We start from the raw sequence: 25,366 nt of genomic DNA on the forward strand, positions 1-25,366 counted from the left end.
GCTTTGGTCCAAAGTAAGAAATTTATCTATAGAACTCTCTTCTTGGGCCCTAGGACTTTGTGCCAGGGGTTGGAAAGCATGCAGACTTTCTTCTCTGTCCTACCCCGTGTCTTCTGGCTGTCTCTCAGTATGTTGTAGGAGTCTGCTTGTTGATTCTCAGAGGCTCAGCCCTGAGATAACCACACAGAAACTGTATTAACTAAATCACTGCATGGCCAATTATCTCTAGCTTCTTATTGGCTAACTTTAACCCATTTCTATTCATCTGTTTATCTCCATGTGGCTGTGGATTATTGGGTAAGGTTCAGGTGTCTGTTTTGGGTGGGGCTACATGGCTTCTCCTGACTCTGCCTTCTTTTTCCCAGCACTCAATTTAGTTTTCCCCGCCTACTGCGATTCTGCTCTGCACAGGCCCAAGAAAGTTTCTTTATTAACTGATGCTATTCACAGCATACAGAGGGGACTCCCACATCAGTGGTGCCTCATAAGTCTGTTTTGCCAGGCTTGAGTTGGAATCTGCTGCAGAGCCCAGCCACTGCCAGCTTTTTATCTGTCTGTTGACTTGGGTCACATGACCTTCCTTCCTTCCTTCCTTCCTTCCTTCCTTCCTTCCTTCCTTCCTTCCTTCCTTCCTGGGTTTCCTAAAGCAGGATTGCCTGGTAATAGCTATATGTGCATAGCTCAGACTTGGTATTAGAGAACTTTATTTTTTTCCAAAGACTTTTGCTTCTGACTTTCTTTTTCATGCACAATTATTCCACCAACAGACAGAGAGATGAGATAACCTACCTGTTGGTAGAAAATCGGTACCCTCTTGATGGGCCAATTGCTTTTCACTCTAGGGCACTGGAGCCAGTTTGCAAATTCGGAGAGATTTTACCCAACATACCAAAGACCAGGGTTAAAGGCAGTCTATTTCTGGACCTTGGTGGAGGAGCACATAATGTGGAGAAGAGTAGGGAAATCTAGGATGAAGGGTGAAGAAAATGCACACATCTTCCTGTTTGTTTCCCTGGGAGGAAGGAAGCATTGAGACTGCAGAGCAGGATGCTTGCTCACAATGCTAAAATGGCCTCTGAAGAAAGGCAGCGCAATGCTGAGGCAGAGGACCCACTTTCTGTGCAGACTGTGCACACATCGCACACACACTGTAAGGTGTGTGTGCTCTGAAGCTCTGTCATCACTTAATATCCTCACACGTGTAGCACTTCACTCTTGAGGCTGCTCCTGTGTTTTAAGGGGCCCGAACCATCTGACACACACAGGGAAGTGGCATGAGTTTTATGTGAGATTTAAATTTCTGTGAAGGAATAAATGGTTTTGCCCTTGATCTTCTCATTGAAATCGTTTTAATATTAATGTGTTATTTAAAAATGCATCATTTGCCTCCAAAGTAGCTCAGTGGGCTGCATTAGAGCCCATAGGCAGTAGAGGAGGCCCAGGGTAAAGCAGAGAATTATGATTTATCATTCACTACTGCTCAAGGATCAGAACTTTAAGCACAACTTGGCAGGGAAGAAGGGGTTCACTCTACTTTCCAGGATTAGTGTGGCCAAAATGACCTCATTCTTGAAAAATTACAACACAATGCTGCTTGGTTTTAAGGATCTAATTTCCCTATTTCTATCTTTAGCTTTGTCACATGTACCTCCAAGTAGAACACACCTTGTGGCTTGCTTCCAAGCAAGCACAACTGTTATAAACACAGAGGGGTGAGAAACTTTTTTTTTTTTTTGGTATCTCTGCTTGCTTTGTAGCTGGTTTAAAATACTACTTTTGTTTCTAAAGAGGCAACATACTGAAAGACACATTTCCAGCCAAATTTATGGATGGCGTGTATTCCCACCTTCATGCTGTACTGCTAAAATTATAGGATTAAGCTACAGCCAGACACATGCTATAACTACTGTAGCAAAGAAATATAGATTCTATGTGGGAAGCTATAGACGCTGAGCTAAAATCATGAAAATGTAAGCTGAGCAACTGAGCTTGAACTCAGCAAAAATACTCATTCTGTTTAGTATTTGTTATTCTCAGATGGTAAACCAGAGAAAACTGTGCAGAAGACATGAAACAAGTTTATTATGAAAATGAGCGTGGCACTGAAGATGTGTTCAGGTCCCATATAATTGTCTGACAGGGCACGGCTAACTCCGTGCAGCATCAGGCTGGGGCTGCAAGCTGGATCCGGCACAGAGCAGTTTGTGTTTTTCCTCAACTATTCTTGCTCATTTTGCTTGGAATATGCCCACACCACTCTAGTATGAATAGTGCCTAGGAATCGTGTGTTTATTTAGAGTGGGAAGTTAGTGAGTGAGAAAAGAAAATATGTTAGGTAATAAAGCATGTTTTTGCTTTCCTGTGTTTATAGACTCAAGTAAATATTTTTTTTCCTTCAAAAACTCACAGGATGACCTAGCACACTTCATAGTGAGGCTGTTTTTCTTTCCTTTCTTCATTTATTTATTCACAAGCAGAACATGTAGATGGTTCAATGGCAGAACATTTTTCTAGTATATGCAAAGCCCAGAGTCCAATCATTGGAATTTCAAAAAAAAAAAAAAAAAAAAAAAAAAAAAAAAAAAAAAAAAAAAAAAAAAAAAAAAAAAAAAAAACCCTAGAGAACAGAAGTTTGGACACAGGCAAACCATGTATTGATCTTGTATTATAGAGACAGGGATTATGGTTTTGGAAGATGGAGGATGAGTTCCTAGAGATATTCTATTGCTTTCCATGCAACCCAAATTTCCAGTGAGCAATTGACTGCACTGTGGTTTCGCCTTTCCTGTATGCTTGGCTTCTCTACGTAACTCTAGTAGGCTTCCCGGGGAGAACTGAGCACTGTGGCTTGGTTGGAAGATGGATAGCCACTAGCATGAGGGCAAAGAGAGGCTTTAGAAGGAGTGGTTCACATTCACCCCCGTCCTCAGCTGGAGAACATGCCTGGCTTCTCTAGGCTACTGGAAATCTTTAGCACACCTGGTCTTAGACCTCTGTTTTTCTACTTTCTGCCTCTACTTCTTTTTTAGTATATGACTCTGGCTAAGGACCCAGCCACTTAGATTCAAGGCTAGCCATAATGCAGAATGAACTAGCTGTGTAGCAATTTACATTCTCAAAAGACCTGAGTTTCAAGTAAGCATAAATTCTGAAGAACACTATTCAACACAGTGAGGATGAGAAGCTGGAGAAAATGCCTAAGTGTGTCTGTCTTGAAACAGACAAGGGGGAGTTTAAATAGCACCAGTTCCCAAGGTGTTAGGAAAAAAGCCAGAAATGATGAAGGACAGAAACATTTCCTCTCCTCTGTCTTTTACTTCCTCCTTCCTGCCTTCTCTTCCTCCCTCCTCTCCTTTTTACAAAGTCTATTTTCATTTAACTTTGCGGAAGGAAAACTTTAAAAACATGTTCATCAGACATATAGATGTTTACGATTTATTATGCTTCAAATTAACAATAAAAGTCAAACTTTAATGGATAAAAGATGTAACAGATACCTTGTAGTTTCTTCAGTTCATCCTGCTCTGATATTTATTTTGTCACCAAGTTATTTGCTGGAGGAAGAAGAGGGGAAGAAAAGGAAGGAAGGACGGGGAGAAAGAAGGAGGGCGGGAGATGTAGAAGAGGAGATGGGATAGACAGGGATTAAAAAGACTTGGGTGAAGTTAAACCCTTATGCACACATCTAGTCCTCTATCTGATTGAGGGTTCTGATAGGAATTTGCAGCAAACATATCTGCTTCCATTCTGTTTCTTCTACGGACATCAGAAATCCTGATTTTGATTTTAAGCTCTACCACTGGATGACAATTGCTTATCAATCTTCCATTATCTGTAAGATAGGGGGAAAAATCATACTTTACTCTCTCTTTCAAAGCTGTTGTGAGAACTAATTATAATACCAGGAAAGGATGCTGTGTCCTAAGAGGAAAACATCCTCACACTTGTTCTAATTGCTGTTGAGTCCAAGTGGGAACAGAATGGCTTTTCTAGGCTGAGCCTGGGGTTCATAGTCTTTTCCAGCTGTTCAATAAGAATGGCTGTGATTTCATGAACAAATATCACAATATACTATATGATTCACTTCATTAAAAATATTCCTAATAATCATAAGGACTCTACAAATTGTTTCTATTTTACAGAGAAGTAGTTGAGAAAAAAAAAAGATAAAAGGTCACTATCTGGTCAATTAAACCCGATCCTAAAAGTCAACTAGCATAAAGACAACAGAACCAGCATACCCTGGTAAATCAAATAGTTTTGACTGTCTTTAGTCAAGCAGATTCCTCTGTAATTTTAAACACCCACCTCTCCACACACCCCCCACCACAAAGATGATCTGTATTTTCCTCCCACTTCCCCATACAAAAGGTGTTGTGTAAATCCCTCATAGGGTACAAAAAAAATCAATCTTCACCATTATTAGAGGGTACTTGAGCTTAATCAAAAAGAATTGTTCAAGAGACTTCTTCAGTTGTGTCTGGTTAGGAGTGGGCTCTGTGCCTGTGCTTCTGTGCTGATGGAGTCGGAATGAACCACAAGTATTCTGGACACAGCTTTGCAAACATAAGTGCTTCCATTTCCCCCACTTTATCCTCAGATCTGTGCTGCTGTTCTGTGATGGCGCACAGGGCTGGCTGCTGGCTGCGTGGCTTCTGGTCAGCACAGATCCAGACCACTCAGGAAGACCTGGGCCCTTGCCAAGTTCACTTGCCTCTCATGGTGGAGAGTGATCTAAGAGCCTAAAGAAGATGGAATTTGGGAAGATAGGAACATTGTGTCCTGTTAAACCTTCTGTTTTGATAATGGTTTAATAATGTGGTTTGATAATGGTATATGATTTAATAATGTGGTTATAGAAATATATTTAAAATAGCTTCAAAAGTTTTATTAATGAAGGAAAGGATACTTAAAAAAAAATCTTTGGAAGCCATTGAACCAGTGCAAAAATACTATTTAGCAATGTCATGGGCTTGGACTAGCATTTTCAGAACCTCTAATGTGGACTATCTTATTACTAGTAAACTATAAAGATGCTGATTATCTGGTTACTGGAGCCAGATGACAGGAACATTTGGCATTACCTATGTAAATAAGACATTGTGGAGGCAGTTAGAATGATGAGTAGGTGAACTGCTTGGTGTCTGTGAGGATCCGAGTTCCCATCCCAGCATCACTTAAAAACTAGGCAGGATTACACCCAGCTATAACCCCAAATCCTGTAGGGAATTAGAGTGACGACAGAGGGTTACTGAAGCTTGCTGGCCAGCCAAGTAATCAACAAGACGGGAGGTGCGGTGAGAGATTCACAAAATACAGTAGAGAATGATCAAAGAAGACACCTGGCATTTCCTTCTGGCCTCCACGTGTGCATGGACACACACACACATGCATGTGCACCCACCCCTACACAAAAATACACACATGCATAGTCCCACTCTGTATACACACACACACACACACACACACACACACACGTATACCCACAAACTTAAAGAATAATAAGAGGAAATGGGCAATATCTTTCACTGATCATATCCCCCCCCCCTTTTTTTGTGGCTGCTCACAACAGTGCAGTCTACACAGGGAGAATTGTCAGCGGTCAAAAGACAGCTCTCTTCTCCAGCTACCAGAATCACAGCACAAAATCACTGCAGCTCCAAGCCTGATAAAGACCAGACAAAACCGAAAAACTCAGTCAAGCAATTAATTTTGATTTAAGCCTATGCAGTATCTAATAATGATGGAGATGAGCTTATTTAAACCAAATGACAACTTTTTAATGCTCACTTTCCCAGTTAGTGGCTGTTGTGACTTCCTGTGTGACCCCCAGTCACCTTGGATTCCCCCTAATCTCCTAAACAGGCGTGCATATTCCGTTCATTATGCAAGCGCTCTTTTTGCAGTGGTGAGCATTGTCTCACCTCCGCTTGACTTTTGTCAAGCTGACAGCCGCTGTAGTCCTTTCTTGTGGAATCTTGGGAGGGAGCTTCCATTCCATGGCATTTTGTGGTCGAGGAAACTTATTAATGACACAAGGTCTATCTTGATTTGAATGTTATATCCCTGTTGTGGAATTGTATTTGGAATTTATTCTAAAGGACCGGGGAAGGAATTGTGTTTGTTTTGTTTTAACATTTCTTACCGCGGAACTGTGTTGGAGACAAACCCCAATGACACCCAGGCATTCAAACACCACCTTCAGATGTAATATTGATTTACAAAACAACAGTGCACAGCTGCCGAGCTTCACTTGTGAATACAGAAGGTCTTCAATTCCCAACAAATTACTGGCATTTCTACCAATTTACAAATTAGAGTTTCCTCTGACTATCTGATAGTCCTTAATATTCCAGTCACCTTCTTCCTCTTCAGCCTTCCCCTCTTGAAATCTGTGTGGGAGGGGGAGGGGGAAAGTAGAGCATTTGGAAAATTGGACTGAGAGAAAAAAATCTAGATCAACTTTTATCCTAAGGCAAATTATGCAGAGAGTTAAATTAAACCACTATATGTACTTGTAGATTGAGGAATCAGAGGTGGAGGAGGGGTCAGAGACACTGAGATCAAAGTTTCTGTTCTTTGAACAAAATCCCTTTGAAAAGCCCCCATGCCACCTATTCTGCTTGCTACTGTTTTGACTGGGAGTGTCTAGCGGTGTTATCTGCTGCAGAATATTTTTAATACCATATTTTATTTTATTGTATTTTCTGTGTGCAGCTCGCTCTACTTAGCAGAGTGCCAGACCCCTTTGCCAGCTCTGTTCTATGTCTCTTAAGGGAATATTTTTGTTAATTGCAAATATTTGATTGACAAACATAGGATGCAATTAGTAGTCGGGCACAGTAGGAATGTGCACTGAACTGGATCCCTGAACCCACGGATCTCAACTCTCTCAGCTTGATCTGAAATCGACTTGAGCATTTCAACCATATGTTTGCTTCAAACTTTCTCTTGCCTGTGAACACTGCTTATTTCCCCAGCGAACCTTCCTTTCACCTTGGTCCACCCAGGGAGCTAATTCCTCCACGCTCAAGCCCAAGGAAGAAAGCAAATTCTTTAAAGTTTCACTCTGGTGGGGCTCTTTGTCCATGGAGGTAAAAATGAATGAGGACAAGATTACACACGCCAGCTTCCTTCTCCAAAGCCCTGGGTCAGTGAGGAATCTGACCTCCTTTGATTTTAGATATTTTCTTTTCTTAACTCTTTAAAACAACCTGCCGCCCTCCCCTGATCTTTGCCAATTTGCTTCTTTATGCTTCCCACAGAATTAGCTCTTGGCTTTGTCTCCCTAAAGTATGGGAAAGAGAATTCTGTATTTAAAATCCCAGTTAGTACATAAGATATTTTTACGCCATAAATCAATCAGAAACATAGGATTCTTGCCATCATTTTCTTATAATGTCTTCCTTCTCCAAGTAGTAATTAAAACACAGAATTTGAGAGGACATGGACAACTGTATGCCTTAAATGCTGGCTTGTGAAAGTCTTACAAAATGTTGTTTTCCTAATAAGAAATAAAACCCAGAAGGATGAAAAAAAAAAACTGAAAAGACTATGTGGAGAAATTGGGTTTGTCTCTAATAGACACTAATAGTCCTTTTTTTTTTTTAAGACTGTTTCAGTCTGCATTCTGTTTGGGGGATGAGATGTACAATATGAGTTGCTCTCTCTAAAGGATAAGCAAATAGACATCAGAGTTGCACGTAAAGAGATAAGAAATCTCTCAAGGCTGCAGGCCAGCATACGGCATGCTCAGGAGCTTCCTGCAAGTGCGTGGCAAATGACGAGGGGCCTTCAACAAAGATGGGGAACCTGAAACCCAGGGAGATTTTTAAATTAGTTCAAGGACACACTGGAAGTGCTCGGTGATATGGAAATATAGGGCAGGAATCCTGACATGCAGCCGACGAAACCAAGATGCTCGTCAGGTCTGTCAATTATAATGTGCCACATTCCAAATAAAGCCTTACACACAAGCTTCTTCAGGCTACAAGGAGCTGCCGCAGCTCATCTTGACCACCCTTCTGCCTCTAGAAAAACTGTTAATTTTTCTTTAAGTAGCAGCATGCTCCAAACATACAAATAAAAGATGCCCGTGATGCTCAGAATTTATAAGATGTCATGGAAGTGCAGAGCAGCAATCAGAGAAATAAAGAGGCAGTCTCATGTTCTCTTGTTTCTCTCCTTTTCTCCTTGGAATGATCATTCCAAGCTCAGTGACCATGAAAAGATGTGTGTTGAATCTAGCTTACTGCTCGGAGCACCGACCTGGGAGGCTCACCAGGTGCCCAGGTGCCGCTGGCTTTCACCCTTTTTCAACACAGTGTCTAAACAGATCTCATCAGCTAAGAACCCCTAACCCGGGAAGCTCTCCACTGTGGTGTGACAGAGCCTCAGAGGTGAAGGGGAATACAAAGATGTACCCACCCAACAGACTAGCATCAGAGGGTGAGAGGATTGCGGCTGCTTTATTTTCTATAGCTGAGGGTGATTTCCATAGCCTGCAATGTTTTAATGGCTACAGAGGGGTAATTTAGGAGGGGCCAGGGGACCCAGGAAAAATACATAGAAAGAATAAGCTACAGTATTTATCTATATCTCTGGTAGACATGAGGGATCTGGTCATAGAAAATAAGCATTTGGAGTATAGGTAGGGGTGTCTGGCAGAAGAGAACTTTGCACACTTTAGAAAAATAATTACAAATTGCATGGTATATTTCTTACGCGGTAGGAAACAAGTGTTGTACATGGTGGGACTTCTACATATCAAGGTATGCTTCCTCTCTGGGCTGTTCTGGAGTGCTCCCGGCCCCTGCTGGATCACCTCTCTTCTCAGGGTTGACTTGTGTCAGTTTGTTAGTTTCTGGCCACTACATGAACTCCCCCACCTAAGGTAATAACAGTAACAATGTTTATAGGGTACAGAGCACAAACCGACTCATGAATAGCTTAAGTTACAGGCTTAAAACTGAAAGTTCGGATGAGTAGCCCATATTTTGAAGCTAAAAATAATAAGAGGCATGAGTCGAAGAGAAGAAGCGGGGTAGCAATGACAAAACTGTTCCCTGAAATATTTGAGGGGTTCCAGGAAGAACTTTAAGGCCCCGGAGAGCAGGCAGCTGAGGTGAGACAGTGGCGAGCTTTTCGCTTCTGGCTAGCGCCCTGGAGTATGTTGGTATCAAACAGGTCTTCTACACTGCAGTCTTACACACTGCTGTATCTTGTAGCTAACGTGAGACTGCAGTGAAAACACTCTTGTCTTAATGGTGAGCACTAGCTATTCCCTGTACTTGAATTAGAAAGAAAATGCCCTCTAAAGCAGTCATTCTCAACCTGTGGGTCGTGACCCTCTGTAGGGGCACATATCAAATATTTACACTAAGATTCATAACAGTAGCAAAATTATAGTTATGAAGTAGCAATGAAATAATTTTATGGTTGGGAGTCGCCACAACGTGAAGAGCTGTATGAAAGGGTCGCAGTGTTAGGAAGATTGAGAATTACTTACTGCAAAGCATACACTACAAATGACAGGGTCTTCTTTTCCTGAACCTGTCCTGTGCCAGGGATATTTCAGAAGCTCAGTTATCTTCTAGGAATAGTGACAGAAGCTAATGTGAACTTCCTAAGGCCTGGGATGTTCCTCACCGGAAGAGCAGTGCCTGGAAGGGAGTCTGTGGCCAAAGACCATTGGTACTTGATTCACAGCCTAACTATCAACTTCTGTGTGAACTGTATGGGTTAATAGGACCCTCAACTTGCCCCCTAGCTGCTCTAAGGACTCTGAGAAGTGAATACCTTAATGTTTTCCTTCTTACATCAAAGGCAACTTAATTCATGTCATTGTCCCCATCTGGGTGTCAGGAATAGAGAATGCATTTTAGGTTGGTGGATTTGGATATTTTAGTTCCTCTGGTATTTTATAGGCAGACCCTTGTTTCTCATGCTGCAATAATTTCAGGAGGGTGAATAAGATCCAGCATGCACCAGAAGGCTGCATACACACTTGAAATCTTCCCTACCTCTCAAAGGAGAGCCTATGCGTCATTTCCATTCCTCTCAAAGCAGCATCGAGCTATCATTTATCTTGAAGGGTCTCACAGAGTTCTGGTTTGTCATGCAAAGTTTATTGATTCTTTTGTAGCAGTCTTGTTTGAAAATTAATTTGGAATTTCAGCAAGGGCCTTTTTGAGAAACACTGAACACCTAATTTTTTATGCCGAGCCTTCTGAACATTTAGTAATGGGGTCTGAGTCACACTGAAATGGAAGCTTCATTTTCCGCTCTGAGTTGTACACAATACAATTTTACCTATAAAAGACAGCCCATCTCTGTAAACTTTGGAAATATAAATTCGTAATTTCCCCCTTCTTAGAGTCAGCCATACAATGCAATTACCATAAGAAGATTGCTTTAAACATGCAATTATAAATATGGCATGATTCTATAAATTATCTGTAATTTATTTATAAATCTACTGCAAAAGCTAATGTTTAACACATGCACATATTTTTATATTCCTTTTCCTTTCAGTTCTGTCATATCATTAGATAAATATACTTAATGAGGGTTTATTATAGAAATAAAATTATCTAAACAGCATTGTATGGTCTACTGTATTATGAAAGTTACTTTAAAAGCCTATTAAAGTCTTTGCTTGGGCTTGTCCAAGTCTGGGTAAGGGAGGATGATAAGCTAGAAGACAAATCCCATTTTGATTATTCACTCAAATGCATTCTTGTTTATTACTCAGTCAAACTGCTCTTCCCTTTTAGCTAGCCCGTGTCTCTAAGTTAGAGTCAGATAAAACTACAAGTCAAGAGAACAATTTATTCATGAACGGTTGATGGTGTTTAAAAGCTACCAGGTTTAAAGATAAGTTATTTTTACCTCCTGGGAAAAAAAAAACACAGGATAAATATGGATATGTGTGTTTTACAAAGCCTTAAGCATCATTTAACTTTTCTGAAGAAAAACATATTATGAACTATTAGACAAATGTTCTGTTCACTGTCAGCCCCTTGATGCGGTAGTGTGGGTAAAGTAAAATATTCACCATGTTAACAAAGAGGTGTTTGGGGGTTTTTTGGTAAAAATGGGTTCCCCCAATAATTGTTAAGAAAGGGCTTATATACCCAACTTTAATTCACATGACAAGAACTCAGAGACATCAATGAACTCTCCTCCTTATCTTGAGTTCTGGGATCCAGCCCTAAACACCCCTGTCCTCAGAACGTAATGTTCCATCACCTCTGGACTAGTCATTGGGACCATACTGGGAACAACATAATCACACAAGTGACTTATTAGGAAGACATGGAAACAAACATTGAGAAGAGCTTTAAAGTGATTCTGCCTGATTCTACATGGGAGCCATGCGAGCACAGCTACATGGCTAGGGGAAAACAGTAGGTCGTTCTGGAAAGGCTTTAGCCTCATGATGCAGGCAGTGATGGCATGTGTGCTATCCAGGGGAATCAGGCACTCCATTCTTGGAGGTTTTCCTGGCAGGTGACTGTATTATTTTCAATAACTTTCCAATAATCTTTAAAGGACAACTTTGGGCAAGTGATGAAAACCCAAACATTCAGACATTCTCTTCAGGAAAAGTACTTTGGAAAGTGAATGCAGTACTATCTCCCCAAATTAAGATCTCACTTGTAGTATGGAACGGTGGGCCGCTTCCCACCACCTGGCTAGCTTTACCCAAAATAATTACACGGAAACTGTATTCTTTTAAACACTGCTTGGCCCATTAGTTTTAACCTCTTATTGGCTAGCTCTTACATATTGATCTAACCCATTTTTAATAATCTGTGTAGCCCACGAGGTGGCTTACCAGGGAGATCTTAACCTGCGTCTATGTTGGGTGGGAGAATCATGGCGACTGCCTGACTCGGCTTCTTTCTCTCAGCATTCTGTTCTGTTTACTCCGCCTACCTAATTTTCTGTCCTGTTAAAGGCCAAGCAGTTTTCTTTATTAATTAACCAATGAAACAACACATAGAAAGATGACCCACCTCCATCACTCACTCAAAACAAAACAAGTCAAAATATATTTTCAAAAAGAATTAAAAGTGGAAGACTTGGGCTTCTGATCAAGACTTCTCCCCACTGATCACATACACCAGGTATTGTGGGACCATCCATACATCAGGTATTGTGGGACCATCCATGGGCATTACAGGGAACTCTAGGAATCCAAGTGGGGAAAATGGGGACCCGGGCCATGTGAGACATGCTTTTCAGTTGCACCTAATATGAAGATTTATGTATATATGAAGATACAAATTCAACATATGTATATATTACATGCCCACACATGTAAGCATATATTACATACACACACACACATTCCAGTTCCTTGAACTATGAGTCATCGCTCCATACAGGTTCACATGACTTAGTGTGGGTTTAGTAAGAAAGGTTTCTGAGTGCATAGGAACCAGAAGTTAATTTAAAATCAAGTAGGTAGTGAGTCCACAGTGCTTTTGGCAGCAGTTATGCTGTGTTCTATGACTTTGTTTTGATTTTTTGAGACAGGATTTCTCTGTGTCATTTTGCCTGGCCTAGAACTAACTCTGTACACCAGGCTGGACTTGAACTCAGAGAGATCCACCTGCCTCTGCCTCCTGGGTTCTGGGATTTAAGCTGTGTTTTATGACTGTGGATAGCCTTGATTGCGAATGCACAAATGTGCACTCTGCATGCTACCATGCCACACAGTGCCAAGAATGATGCCCGAAGCACCCAGGGTCAGGTCAAGTTGGGTATGGCTTCCTATACTTGACATCCCCACAATGGATTCAGAAACAGAAGGACTACTGGGGCCTACTGTCTTAAGCCTAGCTTAACCCTGTGTCAACGGAATATGACAGAGAGTGATAGAGGACACCTGACATTATCCTTCTAGCCTCCATGCATCCGTGCATAGGCACATACGCAGCATGTCCACGCGTACCCAAATGTATAAAACACATATACACGTGTAAGAGAAACCTAATGCCTCACTTATAGAAAATAAAGATTTTAATACTTAAATTACATTTGATACTTAAATATAATTTCAATAATAAATATTATAATTCTTCAGTACATATGAATTAAGTTAGCATATCTTTAGATTCTTGATTTTTAAAATTGCTATTTTAGTAACTGGCTTAGGTTTCATAAAAATCATTACATAAATTTTGACTTGGGATTAGGACAGAATTTCCAACAGTTTCTAAAATGAACCTAAATATGCAGACGCCATTTTGAGCTATATGTTGATACATAGAGGTGTCCTTGGTATTAACAACAATAAAATAAAAATATCATTTCAAAAACACTGAAATGCTCTCTACCTTACAGTATCAAATATTATGCCAAGGTTTAATTCTTTGTGTATAAACAAGCATAGCCATCTTATTAGTAAGCAATTTTGCTTTCTTCTTTAACCAGTGACAAAATTATATATATATATATATATATATATCAAAAAGTAACTTTAAGTATATCATTACTTAAATGATTTACTGCCTGTGAATGATTGCTGTATGTTTTTATTGTTTTGGACACTATCGGCCATGTAAAAAAAAAAAGGTCTCAAGTGACAAGGATGACAACTGGGAAGGTTCTAGAATACCAGCTATGTGCCAGCTGTGTGTAACATGTATTATATACATAGGTGTATACACATAGGCTTAATATTTCTGAGCTTTCCGGCCTTAATCTTAATACACACACCTAAATATCTAAGAATAGAGCTTTTGCGAGAAAGCTTTTGCTAAGTAGTCCAGACTAGACTTGAATTTGTAATCTGACTGTCGTGGCCCCCTTCATGCTGCTATTCAAGGCATATGCTACCTACCACACAGGGAAGGGGGAGAGAATTCCTGAACCCGTGGCTAAGGACAAGTGGAGAAGACCCTAGCTGTGATTTGGTTCCATATCATGAATGTGGCAAGCAAGTGTGGCTGTATTTCTCCTCTGCTGGGCGTGTTTTCAGAACCCTGTGTGGGGATTTATCTACATACACCGAGCCATTTATACCACTGCCACTCATTAGCAAGCTTGCCTCTGTCTGGATGGGGATTCAGGCAGACATGGCTGAAATGAGACTCTTAGCGAAGGGAGACAAACCCAGACATAGGAATCTGTATCTTCATCTTCTGCCTGTTTAGTGCAGTGGGTTGTGAGCTTAAAGGAAGGAGGGAGATGGAGAGGGCAAAAGAAGAAAAAGAAACCAGGTGAGGTTGGGAGGACGCTTTCTACACTGCAGCTACCCGGAGCAGGGTGTTTGTATCTTAATCAAACACAGCTGATCTCACCACGCAGTTTCTCAGAAATAAACATTTTGCCCAAAGAAGTTACAGCCTTTAGAAACTAGAGCGACAGAGGGAAAAAAAAAAAAAAGAGAGAACTTAAGAAAACAGTTATTATTATTATTTTAATCTTTTATACCTACCAGTGAGTTTGAACAAATATTGACACGAACCAGTTAAGGAATTAAACTTGACTGGCAAGTTGCTCTCTCTGTCCCTCAGTCTCCTCACACCCCCACCGCCCTCCACCCCCGTTCGCCTCATCATCCACTGGTTTTTCGTTTGCATCTGCAATTGTTTTCCGTCAGATAATTTTTGCTTCTAAATACTGAGAAAGAATAATCAGGTGCCCGCGAAGTGGTGTCTGCTCATCTCCCCACACGTGACCGCTTCTGTCTGGTGCTTTGTCACGGTGCCTCCAGAACAGACTTCAGCAGCTCCCTTTGTTATTCTGGCCCTGATAAATAAACAGCACAAAATTACCGAACTTATTATGGTAATTGAGAGAAGGGACCAGAATGCTGAGCTCGCCCCCCGTTCTCCCTCCCCGCCCCCCCCCCAATCTCTCACAGGACCGCTGCAAAAGTTGTTCAAACCTGGGCTACAGCCCAGCTGATGTGTAACCCCAGCCCCTCTCCTGAAGCCCCCTTCTCTCCCCCCTTCCCCGAACTCCCCCCTACCCACGCACATACTCTCAGTGATTGTTTTCTGTCCATCTCGAGCCGGGTGTCAGTTCATTTAGATTTACATCAAGTAGTAAATTAAAATAATCACTCAGCAAACACTCTGAGCTCAGTTTTCCCTTTCAGGCAGGAGTTGCGCGAGCTGCTTGAAGCATTCAAGCAGAAAATATTGCTGTCTAGATATTTGTCCTCTGGGTGATAAAGGAGGCATTGTCTTGGGACCACTCAGGCCTTGGAGCCGCTCTTCGCTGTGCAGCACAGCTGGGAAGAGCGCTTTGTTATGTGTCTGAGGACTAGGGTTCAGGACCTTGTTTTTCTAGAAATACCAGACTGATCAGAGCTGCATATGTTCGGGGGAAAGCAGGGGTCGGTGGTTCTCTGTCCGCATTTTTACTAGATTATTCTTGGACAGAACTCTGGGAAAATACCCTGCAGCATAAACCATCCCAAGAGTTTTGCTTTGTTTTAATTCATTTTCTTTCGTTTCCTTGCGCCTTTTTGTCCCTGTTCGCACTCTGCATTGTTAAACTCCTAGAAAAATGGGCCGTTGATCTGCATGAGCGTGAAACAAAGGCTTACAGCATGGCTGCTTCCCCGCTTTGAACCTGGGGCCATAATGTACCAAGTTATAAACCTGTTCCTTTGTCTTCTCATTACCGCGCGTCTATCTGCCCATTTACAAATCAAAATGTGGGTTCGGCCACCTGGGATGAAACAGAGTGGGCTAAAGAGGCTTTTCCGCATTTGTAAAAGATCAGTGAGATCTTGGAATGAAAGGAGTTGGTGAGGAGAAAACGAAGCAGAATGAATTAAAAAAAAAAAAAAAAAGCTAAGAGGAGCAGTCACATTGCCACCCTGGCGCTTTTCTGGTCTGCTTCAGAGTGTGAAGGAGTAAAATATGTGTTGCTCTAAAGGAGAGGGAGCAAAAACATCAAATGATAAGATGAATGGTGACGGGCTTCTGAATGAAAATTGGAATTTTTAGTCAATTATCTGAATTTTTCTGAATAGTTCCACTTCCTTGCTTAATTGACTACTGGTATTGATTTTTAGCTGGATATTTGACATTGTGCTGAATTTGTATGTAAGTCAAGATCACTATAGTGAGTGTGCTATCCGATATATTCTTTATTTTTTTAAATGTACACCTTCACTTTTTAAATGTGTTTATTTCAAAAATAGAAGCAGAAACACATCATGAAAACCCATATTAAATAAATAATATTGACACATAGGTACACAGATATCAACACGCACGTATACGTCACATGGTTTTCTCATGAATGCATGCTTTCATATTCTTGAGATAAATGCTTTCCCCTTTGGGGTGTTCTTTCCGGGGCTCCGTGGTGATCCCAGCTATGGCTCTGTCCTGTGACCCGTCACTTGCTGTAAAGCTCACCCTTCGGACAACCTATATCTTTCCAGGAAAAGCCTGTCTGCAAGAACCAGGGGATGGGAGACTGGCAACACTAACCCCTCAGCAAGACTCACTAGACCAGAGAGAAAAATCTGAGATGGAGTCCAGTCATATAGCATAGTTTATGCTGTTTTACGTCTAAGTCCGGGCTTAGTTTCGGGATTTGGGTTAAAGGAAGTAAACCTGAGTATTTGGTTCTGATTTGCTTTGGCTCCAGAGTCAGACAGCTCCGTATACTTCTCTGTTTTGCAATTAGGTAAGTCAGTTTGTGTACTCATCTGTTCCAGGACCTCGGTTTCTACATCTGTGAAAAAGAAATATTGTCCCAACACAGATGCTTCTCTTGCAATTGTTAAAATGATTTGATGATGCTCAATTCATACTAGATGCTAGGGGTGGTATCTAATGCATAGCCAGTGTCCGCCACATCCTTCATTTGCTGCAGGTTCATATAGCAAGAACTAGAACCTCTGCCAGAATGGGGTTAATCTTATCCCTAAGGAAAACCACCTGAATTGTGTAGATAGATATATGTCACCTTCTATAACCTGACATTCACATCGGAATCTGCATCTCTTGATGCAGTATTTCTTCTGAGCCAGTAGGAAGTGTGCATATGAGTAAATCTAAGATTTATTTTCTACCTAATAACTGCATTTGTGAAAATAAAAATAGATTCTACATCTTAGTCACTCAGCACTGCACGTGGCCGGCAGTGCTGCCCCTTGAGGTGTGTGAGTTTCCAGGTCAAAAAATTCTTTCTACATAATTAATGCAATTTAAATTATACTACAAAATTCAAGGGTTAATCATTGAGAAGTTAGAAAAATGGACAGAGAAAGAAAACTTAAGTTTTTTTTTTTTTCTCTTGTGCCATTAATGTGTGCTTATTCTTTTCAGTGTCCAAGATGCCATCTGTTCAGGTACAAGAAACTTCTTTCCACATTTTTTTCCTCTTCTCCTGTTAATTTTCAGATTTCTTGTTTCAATGTTTCACCATTGTCACCATGAAGCAGTGTGGTGATGCTGTTATTACCGGAAGGCGGTACATTGAGCCCACGCCTGTGGTTCCCTAGCACCCTGAGTTTTAAGAGTAGTTACTATTTTATTTATGTCTTTCATCATGCGTTGCACCGTTATTGCATGCTGACTCCCACTAATTCTCTCAGAGGTCCTTTTCGTGATTCATTGGTGATAACCATAAATGGAAGTCTTGCCAAGCATGTACAGGAAACTGTGAAGAATAAACTCATTTATTCTGTAATGTACATTTAGAGTAATGCATCTTTCAACAATGCCTTCCCTCGAAGCAACTAGGCTGTAATCCCTAGGATGTGATCTCTTTTTCATGTTCTTTTCAGCCTTGCCTTCAAAAGAGTGCCATTGGTCGGAAGAGTAGAAAATGGAATAGAAAAAAAAATAACTGAAGAGAAATGATTCCATTTGAAGAGAAGTTGTGGTGTGTAGTTTTTAAATTGTTGTTGTTTCTTTTTTTGTTTTTTTTTTGGGGGGGTGGTTGTACTGACCTTTTTTGTTTGTTTGTTTGTTTTTTTGAACAAAACTTCCCCAGGATGCTATAATATCCCCACATCAAATGGAGGCATTAATGGGAAGGATTTATTGATGTGGAAAGCATTGGTCATGGAAGTCCTAGAGGATATAGTTGCAGCCACCTGGTGAACTGTCTGACACATGGCACAGAACTTGTGTCAAAGGATAGAATGATGGATTGGGATGCCAATGATAAGGGACAGTATAAACAAATATGATTAATACTCTCACCCCTATCATCTTTGGTCACTATGGTTTGAAGATACCACTATGTTTGGACAGAAAATGGGTGGATAATCATCGACCACTCTCATGGTTCAAACCTAAGGCTGGCCATGGGCTGTAGGGAGCCTAGAGTCTTCAACTCCTACATCCGAGCTGAAAGTCATTCAAGATCAGTACATCAGTACTGTTCAGATACCATGTTCTAAAGTACATTGAGCTCCAGGAAAAATAGATTTATTAATCATACCTGTGAATTGGATGGACTGTGGGACCCCAGGAAAATTCCATGATGACCCAATAAGCTCAAGTGTCAGGGTTCCTGGATCCTTTCATTGACCTCACAAGAACAGGAGTGAGATTTCATAACTGATCACCCCGAAGAAGAAGAAGTAACCAGGACTCACTAGAACTTATATCTGGACTCTAGTAGACCTTTAAACATGCTTCTACTACCCAGATATCCAAAGAGAAATCTTTGAAGGTCAAATGAAAAAATGATGAAAGGGACTTTCTTACAGAACAGAGATGGAAAAGTGTGTCCATGAGACATATCAACCTACCCAGAAAAGAAGGATACCAAAGGCCTGGCTACCAGCCGAAGCACAGGGACTAGGGTTTGAATGGACATGTTCAGGGGTGTTGATAACACTGAAGTTTACAAGGATGTGGGATCATAGGGAAAGCAAAAAGTGAGCTACCAGCCAGGCACTGAATACTGGAATTACAGGTTTGGGAGAAGTATGGGTTATTGAAAGATTTTCCAGCAATCTGATGCCATAAGTATTTAGATGATTGAATTTTTAGATTAAAATGAAAGAGTTTGATTAATAGTGGGACAGGTCACAAAGCAGATTAATTTAACTGTGGTCTTACTCCTGGGAAGTAATGAAGATTGCCTCCATGATGAGCAAGGAGGGAGGAGTTGAAGATCCCCACAGAGGTAAATAAGCATTCTCTGAGGATCAGCCACACAGTTGCTAGAGGACTATACTCACCATATGGTTTTTACGGTGACCATGAAATTTGTTGATTCATCTTAACCAAATTATGTTGAACTTGGTGAGCCTAGGGCGGGGCAGAAGCTGGAGCCTGAATGAGGCTGGTAGAGATGAACATCAACTGCGATCCCCTTCAGTTGGAAAGCATTCTGGAGCCCAGGAAATCAGAGTGTCTTACTTTACCATTGGTAACATGTTTCATCTGTCATTGGGGAAACACTGTGAGAAAAATGCATTTGACTCTGGGTGAGCCTTTGTAAAATCATATATGAACATACTCACAGAGGGATCCACTACATTTCCATGGATATCAGGGGCAACAGATGAGAAAAGATTCTCTGAACTACTACAGATTCTTTCTCCAGAGGGAGAAACAGTCAAGCAGAAGCAGCTAAACCAATGAGGAATGTACTCTCCTGAATACCTGTCTCTGGATCTGAGAGATGCAGCTGGAAACCTCTGCCAAAAGAAATGCCTCTTTATTGACTAAGCAATTGGCGCAGCCTGCCATTCAGATTCATCTTCAATATTTAGTATCAGTCATGTTGGCTGATATTGTAATTCTTTGTTTTGTCATGTACTGCCTGGGAAGAAGCACAGAGATCAGTTAGCGGCTGCTCTAACCAAACCAAGGAAAGATCTCCTGGTAGAGCAGAAAGATTAGGAAGTAGTTTTACATGCTGTGGAGCACAAGGAATCCATTTCAGGATTGCTTTTTAACTAGAAACTGTGCGACCCTTGCTTCTCTGGTCCAGAGCATCCACACACCACCCACACAGACTAGACCCTCTAGCCTTGTGTTCTCCTTTGTTCTCCACCTAAGGTCAGTTTTCTCTCTCTTAGATTCCCAGTCATATTCCTTGTTTCCTCAATTAAAAATCATCTTCATTTGTCTACTTAATATCTGTAAAACCTTAGGTCCTGCAAACAGCTTAGTATTTTGTCTATTCTGAGTAACAAACACTTTAGCAGAGATAATGTCTTCAACCAAGAGCAACTTCCGTGACGGAAATTTTAGTTAAGAACAGATGTCTTGTTGGATAAAAAGAAATGAACTGACCAGACAAGTAGAGGATTAATAAGGTTAAAGAACAGTCTTTATTACAATTTAAAAATTAAAGGTTTTACTACAAATATCAAGGTAGGAACTAATAACTTCGTTGTTAATGTATTCAGTACATTTGCATGAAGTTATAGGCAGATTTTAGCTGTAGTACTGGGGATCTCTCTCTCTCTCCCTCCTTCCCTTCTGAATCTATATCTATCTAGATATCTATATTAATATCTATCTATCTATCTCTCTATCTCTCTATCTCTCTACCTCTCTTTCTATCTATATCTATTTATCTATAAATATATCTACATATATACCATTATTTTTGATATATCTATTTGGGTATATATATATCAAAAATAATGGTAAATAATCTTATAATAAAGAATTAGCATATGATATTTTTATGGTGGTAGTTCTAGACCAGTCATTTTCTGGGGAGGCCCTGCTAATCCTGTGACAGTGAACCATTTTGATGACTTTTAGAAACAGTGAGCCTAGTTTGACCTAATTCTTGGTACTTTCTTGAAATCATCTTTCCCAGCTTCTGTTCAGGGTGGCAGTTTAATTTTTCCAAGGCGCTTGTAACATCTTATTCTTTGCCTGCAATAATTATTCTATGAATAAAGTGCTTGCATTTTAGAACGTGGATGCTCTGACACTGAATCATCCCTCAGCTGCCTTTCCGGCATCTCAGAAGTTTCTGAGTAGCAGAGAGTTGTCAAGGATTCGAGCGCCAGTGGGATGAAGCTAAGCTCCCATGCTTCCCTACCCCATGTCGGCTCAAAGGGAATACATCTGCCATGCTCTGGAAATGCCGTCATCAGTCCTGGACAACTGAAGGCACTCAAATCACTAACTGTGCCAAAAAAAAAAAAAAAAAAAAAAAACTAAGTTTGTGAACCTCCTTTTCAGAGGTTCTGTCTCTGATATTTCAGAACCATTCAATTATAATTCTGATGCTCTCTTTTATGTGGCAGTCATGGGTTGTCAGCAAGGATAGAATTAAGAGAGAGAGGCACATGAAGTGTGCTGCGGTGCCTCATGCCTGAGGAGCTGGATTTCTTTTGTTCGCGGTGACAAATGACAGCCTTAAAGATATTTGTCCCAATTCCTCACTGTCCCTATGCAGGTGAACACTTCCACTGAAGTCAAACAAGCTTCATTGAAGTTAATGGGAAGCAATGCCCTTGAAGGGAAGGGAGAACTAGGGTGATTAATTTTAATTAGCCAAACATAAGCAAGCATGTGTCTACAAGCAATGACAGGAAAGTGGATCTGTGTGACTCCTATCAGCTTTGGGGGCTATGTGTGGCTATTTTGTAGAGAATCAGATTAGCACTATCTCAGCATAGAAATGTAGAGTGTCCACAAAGAATCAAATCTTTCTCCAGAGACACGTCCCTGCAAAAATCTTCAAATATTAATTCAACTAAAAGTTACTGAAATGTTAAACATTCAAACACTTTTCAGGCATATAAAGAGAAATAGAAAGAGGAATACAAAATTGCTGGGGTGCTGGGGACTCACATTTAAAGAGACATAGAAAAGTCACCCATTGGTGTCTCCACCATGGATGGACTGATTAGTTGCTTGTCCATTCAAGAAAGAATAAACCCAATCTGATTTGTGTGTTATTTCTGCAACAGGGTGTGAACCAGGCACAGTAAGTGCTGGTCTGGGCATGAGAATGAGTTAAAATCTCAGAAGGAACTTGTCACTTAAGCTTAGTCCCATGAAACGACTTGTAGTCAGCTTTCTCTAACCATCAGCCCCCAAAGCAGGACATAGAAACTTACTCTTAATTTTGAAATATTGACCTTATTTTATGCTTGTCCTAGTAGTTCTTATAACTCATTTTAACCACTTTTTCTTCATCTAAATTCTGCCCTTGGGCTTTTTACCTTTTTTTCATTCTGTATGTCCTACTCTGTGGCTGGCTAGCTGACTCCGGGCATCTCCCTCTCTTTCTCCCTTGTTCTCTCCTCTCTTTCTCCTCTCTCTCTGCTACTTATTCTCTCTTCTCACTGGTCCCACATACCCCTCTACTGCTTAGCTATTTATCATTCAGCTTTTTATTAGACTAATCAGGTACTTTTGTCAGGTAAGGTATAATAGCAACAAATCTTTACATCATTAAACAAATGTAGCATAAGCAAATGTAACACATATTTATATAGTTAAAGTAATATTCCACAACATTTTCCCATTTTTGTCTAAATAAAAAGGTTTTAGCTTTAACATAGTGATATTATATACAATATGAACCATCATCAAGTAAGAATTATATTTACATTATTCAGTACCTTTACATTTGGCAAATTTAGAGAAAATACTCCATTATTTAGCCTACCTTGATGAATCTAAAGTTTTATATCTAATTTAATTCCTATCATAACTAAGAAAAACTTTATAACTATTTAGTCTGAAACTCTATTAAAGACACCAGAAGAATATAATATTACATAAATAAACAGGAAATACAGAACAGGCAACTTCCAAAATTGCTTGGACAGTCATCTAAGGTTTCTCTGAAATGTTGGGGTATCTTCAGCCTAAAAGCATAGAACAGCTAGCAGGATATTTTATGTACTAGGAATGTTGAAGGGCCATACCACCTTGTCTTGGCAAAGTTCAGCAGTCTTGTTCCTTTGTGTCCTGCTTGCCCAGTTTGTACAATACATTGTCAGAAACCAAGGCAAGGGAAGTTTCTTGCCAAATAGTTAGTTTTGTCACAATGAGTGCAAACTTCATATGGAGGTTCTTTGATACCCATCATCATTTTATGAAATAGATTGTGCTGCCAGGAGCAGACCTATCTCACTGTCATGAAAAGTCATAGGTGATTAAACATCTTAAAAGTTATATTTGGTAGGACTCTGAAGCATTTGAAGAACCTCTGTATTTCTAAAATATATCTGTTTAACCTTGAAAACATACCTAATATGACTACAATTTGGTTGTTATTTATGACTAACTCTAAAAAACATTTCTTAATTATATCCCAAACAAGAGTAAAAACATACATGCAATATAACAAAATTAACTTTAAATTCATATCCATATAAAATATTTGGTGTTTATAGTTGCCTTTTTATCCTATGTTCCTATATTCCTCCTAAACAAACATTCATAAGCCATGGAATGACCAAAACCCACTCACTTCACCTTTTGGGAATGTGGGTGCTCTGTTCTCTAGACTGCTTTCTGTTGTCTGAGGGTGATGACATTTTTAGGGGACCCTGAGAAAATTGAAATAATGGTCAAGTACTGTAAAAACTTGTTGTAACATTTGTTGTCTAGTCTCAGAACTGTTCTTATGCAAAGGGATCAATTAATTACCTGTCTTATAATTTTTCTTGATTTTTTCTTTATGTCTGTAGCCAGGATTTTCAGATCTCCCCTGATTGGTCAAACCTCATCTCTACTAACCTGACAGAAATCCCCAGCCTTTTATTTCCTGTGGAAAGAAAAGCATAGCCTTCTCTCCAATGCAATACATTTTTTGAATTCCATTTTAAAGTGAAGAGATCCCTAAAGTATCTAGTCTGGTTTAATTCTGCAGTCTCTTTTTCAATCACATGTCTCTCAGCAGCTGTCATTCACTCAGCATTCAAAAAATTTGAAGTCAACACAACACCATACAGGTTCCACACACTCTGTGTATTTCCCATCTCTAAATCTTTTAATATTACTCTTCTCACTCTTTACTTTTATATATGCAGAAGACTTTATATTACTTTACTCTCTCTTTGTTATTTATATACTTATAAGACTTTGTTATTCTATATTTATATTTGCTCTTTTTATATGATAAGTCTATACCCATTTTGTTTTATTTATTAAGCTTATGCACATTTTAAAGCAGACTTTAACCTCTGTAGAGTTTTTTTTTCCTAATATGGACCTGTCTTTACTATGTATCTGTAGTCTTTTCTGATCGCATAAGCCAAATCTTAAACTTCTAAGTGTCATCTAGTCCCTCCACCCCTGCTCTGGTGGCTGGTTCCACTCCCTCCTCAGACCCATGGGAGTTGAGGCTTAAGTAAATTTAAGCATTTAACCCAGAGCTGCATTTAACCACCATACCTCTAGGAAGTTAGTACCTGGACCATGCAGGAATTTTTGTTTAACTAGCTATTTCTATTTAGTGTAAAGGCTGTTTAAGTGTACAGCAGAGCCTCTTAAAGGAGCCATATCAGCTTTTGCTTGTTTGTTTTTTGGTTTCTCAGGCTCTATGTGAAAATATGAGCCCCACATTAGGCACCAAATGCAGCAGGCTTTCTCAGACTGCGAGCCCCTAAACATGACACAGAGACTTATTATTAGCTATGAATGCTCGACCTTAGTTAATGCTTGTCACACTAGCTCTTATAATTGGCTTTGCCAAGTTTCTCTTCATCCTTATTTTTCCTCAGGCTTTTTACCTTTCTGTCATTCTGTATGTCATACTCTGTGTCTGGCTGGCTGGTGTTTGCCTGGTTGACTGGCCCCAGGGTTCTTCCTCTCTTTTGTCCTTGTCTTCTCTCTTTTTTTTCTCTGCCTTCTACTTATTCTCTCTTCCTACCATCCCTGCCTATCCTTCTACTGCCTAGCAACTGGCTATTCAACTCTTTATTAGACCAAGCAAGGTGAAACAGCAACATATCTTTACATAGTTGAATAAATGCAACATAAACAAATGTAATACATCTTTACATCATTAAACAGATGCTGCACAAGCAAATATAAGACATCTTTACCTAGTTAAAGCAATATCCCACAGCACTGAGTCGTATTTGGTTAGACTAAAAAATGGAGGTGGGTGAAGAATATGAGTTATGAAAGAAAACTCGTAGACAAATATGAAAATGAAAATAAAAGCATTTGAGGCCCATAAAACAACCTACACATGCAGAAGCAATTCCAATTTGGCTAGGCTTCAGCCTTTCTCCAGGTAGACTGAGGACAAATAGTGAAAGGCAATAAATATTACTTAAATTTTTATGGAATTTATTCTGAGAAAACTGGTAAATACAAACGTTAAAAGGTTTATATGTAAACAACAACAACTTGGTAAATTTATTATTTATGCACTTGAGAAAAACCATCTTCAATCATGCCAAGAGACTATATCCAATTCCCTAGCA

Source organism: Alexandromys fortis, unplaced genomic scaffold, assembly GCF_014885135.2.
Source record: "Alexandromys fortis isolate MF-2015 unplaced genomic scaffold, M_Fortis_MF-2015_v1.1 scaffold_169, whole genome shotgun sequence".
NCBI classification, from domain to species: Eukaryota; Metazoa; Chordata; class Mammalia; order Rodentia; family Cricetidae; genus Alexandromys; species Alexandromys fortis.